The sequence below is a fragment of the Vanessa cardui genome, chromosome 14 (genome assembly GCF_905220365.1).
Source record: "Vanessa cardui chromosome 14, ilVanCard2.1, whole genome shotgun sequence".
Taxonomy (NCBI): domain Eukaryota; kingdom Metazoa; phylum Arthropoda; class Insecta; order Lepidoptera; family Nymphalidae; genus Vanessa; species Vanessa cardui.
In genome coordinates, this window is record NC_061136.1 from 404,368 (window position 1) to 418,627 (window position 14,260).

Consider the following 14,260-nt stretch of genomic DNA (forward strand, 5'->3'; position numbering starts at 1 on the left):
ACTGCTGAAGTTTAAAAAACCATTGCTTTTCTTTTCCAATATATAGAGAACTGCTGCAAGTTATCCCCTTACGATGTCTAGAGTGTTGTTTCGAATTTAATTTAAAAGAATTGCATAAATCATAGCGTTCAATTATTCCTTTTATAAATGTTCCTATTATCAAAATCAAAATTATAATTTATTCAAATTCACTATTAACTCCTTATTTTATTAGATCATTGGAATTTGAAGCTACCGCAGACTTTCGTATACATATTCTATCAATAATTCTATGTTGACTAGTTTTGACCGATGTATACATATTATATTATTTATTTATAACTAGATATCAGACCCGGCTTAGCACGGCTGGAATAAGGGTCTAAAAATTACCTTTACATATTATAAATTAAATCTCTGTAAATCGGCACATTTTTCTCCATCATTTATACAAAATATTAATCAATTATTCACCTAAACTTTCCTATTGAATCAATTTATCCATTAGTAAAAACCGTATATCGGTTTGTTACTTTTTTAGTTTGATTTGACTTTATTTTATACTATGTGATGAAGTCATTATAGTAAAAATTACTTTATCGGAGAAAAATCAAAACTTTCTAAATATTAAAATACTGAAGTACAAATTGTTAATAAAGTATAATAAATACAATAGCTATATAATATGTGTTCAATAAGATTTATTCTATTAGTAAAAAAAAGTAATAGAAAAATATGTTTCATAATATTGTGTTTTAATTTTTGTTGTCAAATGGCGCGTTTCCACTGTCATACCTAATCTACTACTTGTAATAATTTTGAAATGTAATTTATTTTTCATGTGATATTGTATCTACTGTTGATTGTCCTAATAAAAATAAAATAAAATGAAAATATAAATTTCTGACATTTAATTTAACAGGAACGACAATAGTTGCAGTCCTTGACGCGGCGTCACGAGGTTAAGTTCTATGTATATTTGAAATTACTGACTTTCTGTATCACTGTTCTTGCATTACGTTAAGCCCTAAAACAGTTCTTGATAAGCCTTATGAATATGTAGTTTCTCCTAAATACCGAATGCCCTGAATACCACGATAATGGAAACTTGGATTAAGAATGTTTCCAAGTCTCCACAGATAAACGCAGTCAAGTCAGCCAGTGCATTTGTTTGAGAAATAATAATCAGCGAATCTACTCACCAACATACGATTTTACTTTATAGTACAATTTTATCAAACAATAAATATATAAACTAGTTTTTATATGTTATCCAAACAGACCAGAATTTTATTTGTTCATGTTGTATAATTAAATTAAAGTTAGGTATCTTGTTTAATTTTTGTTTCTAAAACAACTTTAGGGAATCATTGTTTGATCTGACCAATATTGAATTAAGTTTGTAATATGAATATGGGACCTATATAATACTAAAAGACGTTAATCAAACTGCAAATATCCTCACAAATAAACGAAATGCATACATGTTCACTTGTAATCACGAAATCGATAAAGCATTGAATACATATTATAAACATTATTTATGACGATACTAAGACGTTGTTAAATATTACTTTATAGCAATTGCTGTATATCCTAATTTATTATCCTCACTAAGGACTAACACAATATGGTACGCTCAAATACTCACACAAACGTGCATTATACTAAGATGATTGAAATTTTGAGAAGGAACCAGACTTGCGTGTGAGTATTTAAATATAATTTTATTTAAATCCTAGCGATACGCCCCGGCTTCGCAAGGGTGCAATACTGTGATACTAAATATACTACAGAATCTTTTTGTTTCTTTACTATATTGTCCATGAACAAAAACATTCTTATCGATTCGTTCCGTATATTAAAAAAAAAAAAACAAAATACCGTTGCGTATTTTATTAAGAGATCTTAATAAAATAGCATAAAGGGACAGACAATGGTGAGCGACTTTGTTTTATACTATGTAATGATGATAAAGATATTTATTAGTCATGACTTCTGGAAATACAGTATAAATATAGATATAGATACAATTTTATAGATAGATAGCCTGTGTTTCCTGTTGGTTCCGTATATAAAATATCACCTGTATATTTTGAAAAAATAAAAGGTAAAATTTTCAGGTAATACGAATTTTCAAACGTTAGCATTTTCGCAAACTAATTTTTTATCTCCGTTGGAGCCGGGCCATATCTCTCAGGAATTAGCGCTCACAACACCTGCTGCAGATAAACGTCTTTAATTACCTTTGTTAGCATGAACCCCCCCCCCCCCAACCCCCTACCTCCTTCCCTAATATCAGCGGCGCCAAGCACTTTTTACAATTACAGTTTTAAGATAAAAAAAAGAATAACAATTAACAATTAAGTTGATATTATGATGATTTGAAAATTATGTTTGAGTTTGTAACGTTAGGGCCATTTATGATTTTTTGCCGGAATATAGGGCCTGTCTTACATATTATGATTAATTTGTATTTATAATATTGTATTTGAATACTTTTTGGATATAATACCTGGAAGCAGGATCAGATTTCAATACAGAATTGATTATGAACAATAATTGTGAATACTAACATCTTTGTAAGTCTGGTTATTTGAAAAGAGAAATGCAAGTTTCTTGGCGTTTCTAATTGACGATTCAATTGAAATATTGACGATTCAAAAATAATTTAAAACTACACTAAGACTAAACTAGCGTTGAATAGAGTTGGTCTGATTAGAGTACACTTCGCTTAGCGCTGTATAATGTAGTGAGGATACCTGCATATTTTGGTTGAAAATCTGATCCAATGGCATTTGGTAGAAAACCTAGTCCAAAAGTTGGATTTTTATAAGCTAAATAGTTTAAATGATTTTAAGCAAAGATCTTACATAGGCGTACAGGATTCTAAATAATTTATTAAAAAAAAACGTGGTGGTCGAAATCTGTGAGGAAATATTATTAATACGAGTATCTACCACCCGGAATATTCTTGAACATTTACGACGAATATTTAACCATCTAGTTTAAAATATTGACACGTTTTATTCGACTATAAATTATATCGATTCCATACGCATCGAGATATCGAGATATAAAAATATCTTCATGCATTACAAGCACGTAGCCCGTGACGCCATTTATATTCAAATTCGTTTGCTTTCATGCAGCGCGCCCAAGATTGCTTTTTGATGACTGTAATTATATCCATACATCAGTGTAATTGTTTTCACGATATTACTCTTTTATCTCTTGACTTTATAATAAATATTATGAAGCGTTTAACGTAAAGGGTTTGATTATTTTGTTAAAGCATTAAAATATCGGCATCGGGGAATTGGGAACATAATGTTGTCTTAAATTTTCGCGATTACACATTGAAATAAAACTACCTATAACGGATTTGAATCGCGTATATTAATTATTTTTTAACATCCCGACGTTTCGAGCACTTTACAGCGTTCGTGGTCACGGGTAGGGAACATGTTACAGGATTCTATTTTCAAATTGGTATGTGGTCTGGCAAATAGAAAGCAATGTAGTCGCCTATACGTTTGGCACTAAAAGTGATATTAAACATCATTTTAACAACTTACATCGCCACGCCCCCCACAGGGTCAGTGGTTAGTGCGTGTATAAACAGATTGTTACACTCACTAAAAATGTAAACCGACATACAACAATACTAAGGACATGTTTTCAATACAATTTAAGATGGTGGGTGGTACTTACCTAGACGGGTAAAGTAAAGCCCTACCTTTACACTATCACCAAGATTTTATTTTTTCTAAACAGTGATTTTATTTACAGTTGCACTTTTGATTTACTAACTAACAATAATTTAATTTTTATTCAAATCGAGCTCATTCTTGAGATGTATTATTTAAATATTCTTTGGTCTGACTGTACATAAACTTTTAAAGCAAACGAAAATCATACTGCATGAAATGCGTAGAAGACACAATATCGTTGAAGCAATTTTAGTGAAGTTCATTCGTAAAAGTTAAGAAGTATTTTAACTTTCCAATTGCGAAGTTAAACTATTGTGGCGCATGTGGAGATCACTCTGTACAACGAGAAGACAGGTATTCTCCGAGTTTACAACTCACACTTAACAAACTTCGAACGTCGCTTGTCTCTTATTGTTCTGAAGAGAAATCTTTAGAAGTTCTCTCCACCAAATTCTGTTTATACGAATGCCGCACAACTTCTTGCTTTTTAGATTTCCTTTCATACTTTGATCGATTAACAATGAGACGAGAAAGCATTTGATGACATTTAAATTTTAATATTTTCTTTAACGATTCTTCTCAAGTGTCCGCATGTCTTTCCTAAGTAGTGGCAGCTTTTTGATAAACAATTTCGATGCTTCTTCTTATTTAAAAAAAATTGATTGTATATTTTTTATATGCTGCCCAATGGAATACTTTTAATTGATTTTATTAATAAACAGTTGTCGCTTGCAGCTTTGCTTACGTTTTAGAGGTTATTTGTCAAGTGTTAGTTGTATGATGAAAGTTTATTTCCTTTCTTGGGCTTCAAATTTACTTCAAACCAAATTTTATTAAATCCAAACGGACGGACTGAACGATCGCATTCAAAATATTATAGATTCAATATGTACCCATTAAAAACATAAACATGTTAAGTAGTACTTTTCAACAATGATTAACGAGTAAATATGTGCCGGCACAATATTCAACTGAGTCCCAAAACCTCACAACAAACAAAGACTTAACTGAAATTTTAGAGCCTATTATTTGAATGAACCAGCGATATCGTTTGGGTTAGCCAGCCTTTACATATTTACGATTCAACTACATCCACGATTCCTAAACAAAGGCGAGACTGATAAATGATCTCGAGATAAACCTACAGAATATTCAGCCATTGAGAGATGATAAATAACCTAGGCGTCTAGACACCTATGTACCAGTGAGAATTGGTTAGATCAGATATTGTATAGGAAACGGCTTATCAATCATTGTACGAGTCGTTTATCTCCAAGCCGTATTGATATCGAGATAATGACTTGTTTACAAGACCATTACATCTCAATTAGGTCCGCTGCTCCAGTTCCAACGCTTGAATGATTCACGGCGATTCTTTACTCAGTACTTGAATGATTCGAGGTGATTCGTCACTTAGTACTTGGACAATTAACTAGACCAAGTCGCATTTTACGAGGTAATTTCCTGAGCTCTGATGGACTTATAACATAACTGCGTATATTAAAATTGCTAGAATGTAACAACTTAGTGCTTTCTCGGTTTTCCTAGATATGTTCCATTCCAAACCGAAGCTAATTTTATATATTTATGACATAGTTTAGTGGACCAGCGTATGGACCACCTGATGGTAAGTAGTCACCACCGCTTGTAGGCAATGCCACTGTAAGAAATATTAATCATTCCTCACATCGTCAATGCGCCACCAACCTATGTTACGTCATTGTTATATCCCTTGTGTAGCTCATTCACCCATCAAACCGGAATGCAACAATACTGAGTACTATTGCTTAGCGGTATAATAGCGGTACCTACCCAAATAGGCATAAAGCCCTACTAAGTAATTTTTAATTCATGTATTAGACGATTTTTCGAATTGCTTGACTTATACACAACTTAATTGGAACTTTAGTTCCAATTAAGTTGTTTTTATGAACAAAGGCTTTTTTATGAAATGAGCATGACCTCGATTTAAAGGGAAAAGTTGTAGTTAGAATTTTATAGTAATTTTACCCTTAGGAATCTGGATGAGTTAATTTTTCCTAGGGTATCTGATTTGATTAGGCATAATTTTTCTTTAAAAAAATAAGATTGTGTCTAACTCAACTTTTAACGAATATAATTAGACTGGCTATAATTGATTGATTTATTGACCAGCACTAAGTACGCGAATTCAGTTGCACTCAATCGCTCGATGTTGTATGATACGTTTGTCTATTCTGGTGAAGATAAATAAAAATGAAATCTCAGCTAAATTTCTTATTAAAGTGTATGCATGGATTTCCAATACAACTATTTAAAAATTATATTAATTTTATGAATTGATCTTCCTGCTGAATTTGCTCCACACGTCTACTTTACCTAACCCTGCAGACTTTAATTTATTGTAATTTAAAAAAAATGGTAGTCGAATAAATTGTATTATATGATAGTAAATTTGTACTTAGATTCTCATATATAATCAGATTCAGATAGAATCTATCTATATATTAAATATATCTAGCTAGCTTAGAAACCAACAAAATAGTAAACTATAAAGTTAGTATCACCCACAGAGTAGACTCGAGAATCAGTTAGAAAACACTTGTGTTGAATGGATTGAATTTTTAAATTTGATGAAATAATATTATGCATTTTTCATAATATCTGAACAGAACAGACAGTAACTTGAGAGAACAGTGCACAGAGCACGTGTCCTTTTGGGTAGATACAATTCATCACATATTCTATCGTCAAATTGTACTTGTACTGTTATATTTCTAGCCAATGTTAGCCAATGCGGTGTGTTAGTGCTATTGTGTCAAATGTTACTACAGACACAAGGAACACAACACCTTAGGTCCCAAGAGTTGTGGGATAAGTTACTTAATATTTCTTAAAATGTGTAAATCTATGGGATAACAAACTCCTTACTGTCAGCTGTCAGCTATCTCTTTATCTAGTATGTGTTCTTGTTTTAAATTATAAAAAAATAGAAAACATCATTATAGCAAAACGTTATTATTTCAATAGTATAATGTAACTAATATTATACCGAGCACGACATCCATGAACACAAGGGCTTAAAACTTGGTAAAGTTCACAGTGGGTCTGTTTATGCGAGTGTCTGGAGATGGTCTCGTATAATTGCCTCATGTGTTATTCAAAGCGAATCGCCTCCGACACCGTGCCATGTGATCTTTTAATTTATTTGAGCAAATTGTCTCACTACTTTGAAGCGACACGTGTGTTACGATCCGTGCCGTCGCCAAACTGCCTTAACCCAATTTTCCAATATATTACCAACTTGGATATAAAATTCATTTTTAAAATTGAAAGTATTTTGACTTTTATAGAAGACTAGAGAATATTTTATATGCTATTTGCTATCTACAGGGTGACTTAAAGACGGGTGCAAAGTTTTAAGAAGCTAGTACAGGCAATTCAAAACTATTTAGGCCAAGGTTGTCATAGACAAAGTCTGCCTATTTTTTTTTCTACCACGATTTGAAGATTTTTTTTTTAAAAAGACCCAAAAATCTGCATTTTTTTTTAAAATAGCTAGCTTAATATAAAAAAAGTAGTCAAAGTTTGATTTTATTTTACTAAATTAATGTTCAAACAATCTTCGGAAAGCAATTATCAAGCATGTACGACACTAATAATCCATACTAATATTATAAATGCGAAAGTAACTCTGCCTGTCTTGCTTTAACGCCAAAACTACAAAGAAAGGAAATTTGGTACACAAAAAAATAATGCTGCATTTAATACTTATTCTGTTGTTTTTATATTAAACTAAGAAACACTTTCCTGTAACTATTTTTTAATTATTTGTCAAGCACTATCCTCACTAGTTCAATTTAAATAGTCTTATTAAAGGTGTTTGTAATCATAGGCCTTTATTTTCGTTTAAACTGCATTAATACTGCACTAATATGTTTTCCCACAATATCACTTATAGAATCTTAGTTTGTTATCACTTTTATACACAAACAATAACACTTAACGACAATTAAATATTTTTTATGAATTATAAATAACAGAGACAACTTTAGCTTGTATTTCCTAGACGAGCGCCACCTAACAAATAGTCTACAGTCTGAGAAAGTATATAGGCTTCTTTTTTATTGAAAAAAAAGTGTTAACAAAGTAAGCAAAGAGGTCTTACATCAAGGTTTTAAGTTAATTTGTAAATTTATACATATTTTCTACGCGAGCAAAGCCACAAGTAACAAATAGTTAAATATAGAACACAATAGAGAAAATATAAAACCCGATCTTTGCACGACTCAATAAAATAAAGCACATACATTCCTTTTATAGGAATAAAGTTTTGTCCACGTAATCAACATTCACTAATAATCCTGGAAATAAATCAACCGTCGGAGTCGACAGAGGTCCAATACGAATTGATTTATATATCGTTCTAAATACATTGGCCTTACATTCCGCACCAAGGAAATCACCAACAAATACAACTAATGGAGCCTGACGTTGAAATAATTGTAACAAGCAAATTTCACTATATTTCCAATGGCCTGAGGCGAAATGTCGTTAATATTAATGGGGACAACGCCAATAATTTTATTTCTCGGATAAGTTACGAGTATTTTGTTTATTCATATCTCTGGAATCGATATTGCGATTTGTTTAACGACTTGCAAGTGATGTAATAAATACCCTGATTGAGGTGTCTTTGATTTGTACAGTCGATCTCGAAGTAATAAGTGTTGAGACTTGGGTATTTACATGATCAAGATTATCACGCTATAAACTGGACTATTTTTATCATTTATCGTTGTAAATGATTTGCATAAAATCAATCAATAGTATATAACAAAGCCATTTACCACTGTCTGTTACATAGGGACAAGTCTCCGTCTCTATCTACTAAATCCATCTCGATATATATATTGTATCATTATCATTACATAGTATAAAACAAAGTCGCTTACCGCTGTCTATCCATTTGGATGGTTAGATCTTTCAAATTACACAACGACTTTTGATGCGGATTTTTTAAATAAGTAGAGTGATTCGAGAGGAAAGTTTCTGATTATAATACATGGACAATATAGTAAAGAAACACTGATAATTTTAGAAGTTTCTAGTGTGATGTCTTAAATATATAAATTCTGTCGTATATTTTGTATCAGTATTGCACCCATGTAAAGCCGGAGCGGGTCGCTAGTTTAGTATAATAATATGTTATAATGTATTTACATATATGTAAACTTTTGGCCTTTGGATTTGTGGTGCAAAAAGCTTCATTAAAAGTATAACACCTCGCTTTATTGCCTCCACTGGTTACTGGCTGGTTTGTTTTTTGCCCAGAGAATCGGAATTGCGATTGAACGGGGAAATGCTGCTAGAATTCTTGCTACTATTCTACGCGGTCAAGATTTATACAGCAACTATTTTTAATTCGTATTTGAATACATTTAAGGACGTAGTTTTAATAATTCTTATGTGATTAAATTATTTAGTGTCTATACTGTATAACGATTGTATAATTTGGTTTAGGTTTCCCAGAGCAGAATAAAATAAAATATATCAATATTAGTATTCCATCGCTATCAACTGTACATTTATACAGCAAATAGTTTGATAAAAGGTGATTATTACCTTATTTACATAGAAGTTAGAAACGTATCCATTTGTAATAAATTCAATTTAAAATAATTAAATTTCATCACATTAGCCGACAGCCATATTAAAAGGTACACGAAAATGGCTAAACTCAATATACTTTATGTCACTGATATCGATCAACACTAAGCTTCGGTGCCCTACCTACTACATCTGTCCCTCGCTTTGAAATATGGCGGTATAGCGGAGATAAGCAAATTTGTACCTCGCATTTAATTACAACTGACTAATGTTTTAGACTTATACCATTTTGCCTTAATCTCGTAAACTCAATTCGTGCGCAGCGCGTGTATAAATTGCGTTGCATAATTAGTTATTTTAAAGTCTAATAGGATTACACGAAAGTTTCATTTTCCAAAATTCTTAAAACAATATATGGTGTGAATACAAATACGTAAGTTTGACTCTCATTAATACCTAATCTTCAGCAGCAGCCTCCAGCATATGGTGCCTCCATGTTATTATAGTAACGTAAGTGTACCATTGTGGGGCGAATGCATCCTGTACCATCGTATTATTTATCCATCTTATGTGTGTAAACAAGAAAACCTACAAAACCGAAATTAGAAAGCATTATTGTGTGTCTCCTACTTCAGTTTCCTCGTGATTTTGGGGTTCCTACGTTGTACATATACTTTATGATATTGTAGGCGGATGTCTAAATGGGCCACTTGATTGTAGGTGGTCAGCACAGCGATAGACAATGGCGCCCTAAGAAATATTAAGCATTGCTTCCCATCGCTAATGTGACATCAATCTTGGGAACGAAAGTGTCATGTCCTTTGTGCTTGTAGTTAAGTTAAGTAGTGGAATACACATGTGGCAGAATTTCTATGAAATTTGTCACGTGCAAGTTTCCTCACGATGTTTTCCTTCACCGCTAAGCACGAGATAAATTATAACGACAAATTAAGCACATGAATCAGCGGTGCTTGCCTGGGTTTGAACCCGCAATCATAGGTTAAGATGCACGGGTTTTAACCACTGGGCCATCTCGACTCAATAAATTAATGTAGATATAGATTTATTATACCATTTAATAATGTATTAGGACGTATGTCGTTATCAAACTCAACTCAAACTCAAATAACTTTATTCATTAGTACACTAGAAGCATTACACTTTCTTCTTGATGGTCAATTGAAACACTACCACCGGTTGGGAAAAAAAATACCCTGACCTGAGAAGAACAGGCGAAAGAAACTCAGCGGGTTTTTTTATTTTTTATTGTCTCATATAATATATAAGCAATTTAATATGAAATGAAGTGTGAGTTGAAATTAACTCATACGTCATCCTAGCATAAGCAGCCGTGTTTTTTCCGACGTGACTTTTTTATGGTATAGGTTGGCGGAGGGCATATGGGCCAGCTAATGGTAAGTGGTCACCATCACCCATGGACAATGACGCCGTAAGAAATAATAACTATTCCTTACATCGTCAATTCGCCACCAACCTTGGAAACTAAGATGTTATGCCCCTTGTGCCTGTAGTTACACTGGCTCACTCACCCTTCAAACCGGAACACAACAATACTGAATACTGTTATTTTGCGGTAGAATAACTTTGAATAGATTTGAAAAGACATTTAAAATTTTCTGAATGACAATTTATTTATGTTTCATAAACGTATTTAATAATGTTTATTAGTTTTAGTGTAAAAATCAAAATCAAAATAAACTTTATTCAAGTAGGCTTTTACAAGCACTTTTGAATCGCAATACAATCGTACTCGTGAGTTAAGCTGTCACCGGTTCGTAAAGTAGATTCTACCGAGAAGAACCGGCAAGAAACTCAGTAGTTACTCTTTTTCAATATTTAAAGAATACAAAGTCATGTTAGTTAAATACAATCATATAAATTAATATATCCTGATTGGAAGTCAACAGGGTTAATTCCACGCTTTTTTTATCATCTATAAAAAATAAAAATATATTTAAAAGAATAGTAAATCATAGTTATATAGTAATAGTAAATGTAGTTCATAGACAGGGTGTTAAAGTATTAATACGTACGAAATGTTTTATTATTCATAAAACAAAGAATATTACATTATTCTTAAAGCACAAATTATATACATACATACAGTATCGAATCCAAATCTATATACATTACGGTAAATAAAAGTCATTTCTTATTTATGTTATAAACGTTAATTCTGATTAATTAAAAACAAAGCTGTGAAAAAAAATCTGCTTCTAGGTCTTCTTAGGTGGTTTTATTTCCCATCCAGTAGTACTTTTACTTTGACTACCAAAAAGTATAATCGCCACATTCAATAATGAAAATTGAATGTGTATTAATTGATATTTAAATCTAAATAGATAAGCCTTATTTGTTTGTTCAAATCCATATGAGATCCTTAATTGTATCCGTGCGAAGCCACGGCGGGTAGCTAGCTTAATATATTTTTAGCAATTTCGCTTAGTATCGAGTGGGTCGGTCCCCAAAGTATTCTGATTACGAAGGGCCCGTAATGCGAAAATATTACGTTACCCCCACCCTTATTATCCCTAGTGGATACGTTGCTTGTACTATGGAGGTTCATTGAACATGTGTGTGTGGATTTAATTTATGTTACATAATTTTAAAAAGATTAACACATATTGGTATGTTTTACCGAAACAAAAACCACAGTCAACAAGACAACTTCTTATGACACGTTATTGAATATTATATAATTTTGTTATTGATTTTATTAATTACCAATACTATAACAATTACTACTATTTTGGCAATGAGTCCCACCGACATGATGGTGGAGTAGTGGCAGGTTTTGACATTTAAGCGTGATTTTATATGTAGTTCTAAAGTGACTTAAGGAGTAACCCTTATTACATCAGTGATATATGTTGCTCCTATAAAAAACTCACCTTAATCGGTCAAACCATACCAGACTTATTTCATTAACCGAATATATATATAACCGAAAGAAACATACAAACAGACAAACAAAAATTGTAAAGAAAATATTCCGGTATATGTATCGTGAATACATACATAAACATTTTGTAATAAACTGTCATTTTAATGTTACAAACAGACACTCCAATTTAATTATAAATATAAATTTGACACACATTCGCATATTAATACAAATTTCCTGTATTATTATAGAAGCTCATCTCCAATTTAATTAATCTCCAATTTAAATAGACATAGAATTAATTGCACCGAATCAAATGATGCGCGTAATTCAGTACATGCCCGTCCCTTCCACGCCATAAATCCGCCATAAGAGCACCCGATCCACGGCATCAAATTAGGACCATCCCCAGGGACTACGCTTGATTTTCTTAAACGACCCCCTAAAGGAGTTCGATCGGAAGTTTCATTTGACGACATTCGGTTCGTATATCATATTTTTAGGGATTTATTCATGAAAAATATTAGAAAGAAAATATAATAAATTTCATATCCTTTACTATTTTATTGTGGTTGCTACAAAAAGCGACCTCACGGTGGTAGCTTTACATTTAATTTGGCTGGGTGATGGTGCTACCTGATGGTGGTCACCATCGCAGATATTAGGGCTGTAAGAAATATGCTTTGAATAATGGTGATTGGTGACAGAATATTTGATGAGTCGATTGTACTTTTTTTTTACGTAGAAACTGGAGAAAGGTGTCGGAGAACCAGTTTACCTGGGATTTTTATGAGTGAGTGGTACCTACCAATATTAGCTAGCACAAAGCTACAAACCAAAGTACTACTAATTATTAATCTATTGTGTATAAATGTATGTATGTATGTTTGAAGCATCAATAATGCAATGGTTTACATGTAGCCTAGCGATGTAAAAATTTGCAGTATTCTGACCCCTTGGACTATTTCCCCCTTCCTAATACAAGATATAAGCTTAAAAGAAAGGGTAATTGGGAATATTAGTATTTTTTTAATCAATATGTGACTTTGTAATCATTCTTTAAAAAAAAAAGATTATATAAAGATTTGGGATCTCGAGTTCCCACGAACCGGAAGACAGCGTGAGCAGGCCCCCTAACCGACCGACTGAACTTGTGAGGGTCACGGGATTGTTCATCTTTGTTCATCTCTGAAACCGGATGTTATGGTAATAATGATGAACCTAAATCTCCTGTCGAATATAAACTTTAATTGTGAAGGTTTGTTGCATTTTGTTTATAACACATAAACGCGTTTTTTTTATTTTATTTAGATACTAAAATTGTCACGAATTATTTACTAAACAAATTTTAAAAATATTTCTTATCTTTGAGTATCGATGCTGATTTGATTCTACTTGGTGGTAGGGTTTTGTGCAAGCCCGCCTGGGTACCAACCACTCATCACATATTCTACCGCTAAATAACAGTACGCAGTATTGTTGTGTTCCGGTTTGAAGGGTGAGTGAGCCAGTGTGACTACAGGCACAAGGGACATAGCATCTTAGTTCCCAAGGTTGGTGGCGCTTTGACGATGTAAGGAATAGTTAATATTTCTGACAGCGTCATTGTCTATGGGTGATGGTGACCACTTATTATCAGGTTGCCCATATGCTCGTCCATAAAAAAAAGATTAATAAAAATTATACTCGAATAGTTTTACCCAAGATTTTTTCTGACACTACCAATATCCCATTATCTTTGCGTACATGCTTTATTTTAATCAATGATTTGAAATCAATCACATGTCACAACATTTCCTTATTTAGACATAAAACAAAACATTTTGTATTCGTTTTTAAACGGAAATAGAAACGGTGGCAAGCAATAAATGCTGTGCAAAAATGTTTACAATTGAACCGGACGTAAAAAAAAGCATTTTCTCGCGCTCCAGTGACAAATCTCTCCATAAATTCGTCCACCGAGGTGTTATAACGAACGCAATCAAACATTCCGACAACACTCAAATTAAAAGCATACATACGAATATAAATAACACTCGTCTAAACGATGCTCGAGTAATTCCGGTGTTGTCGA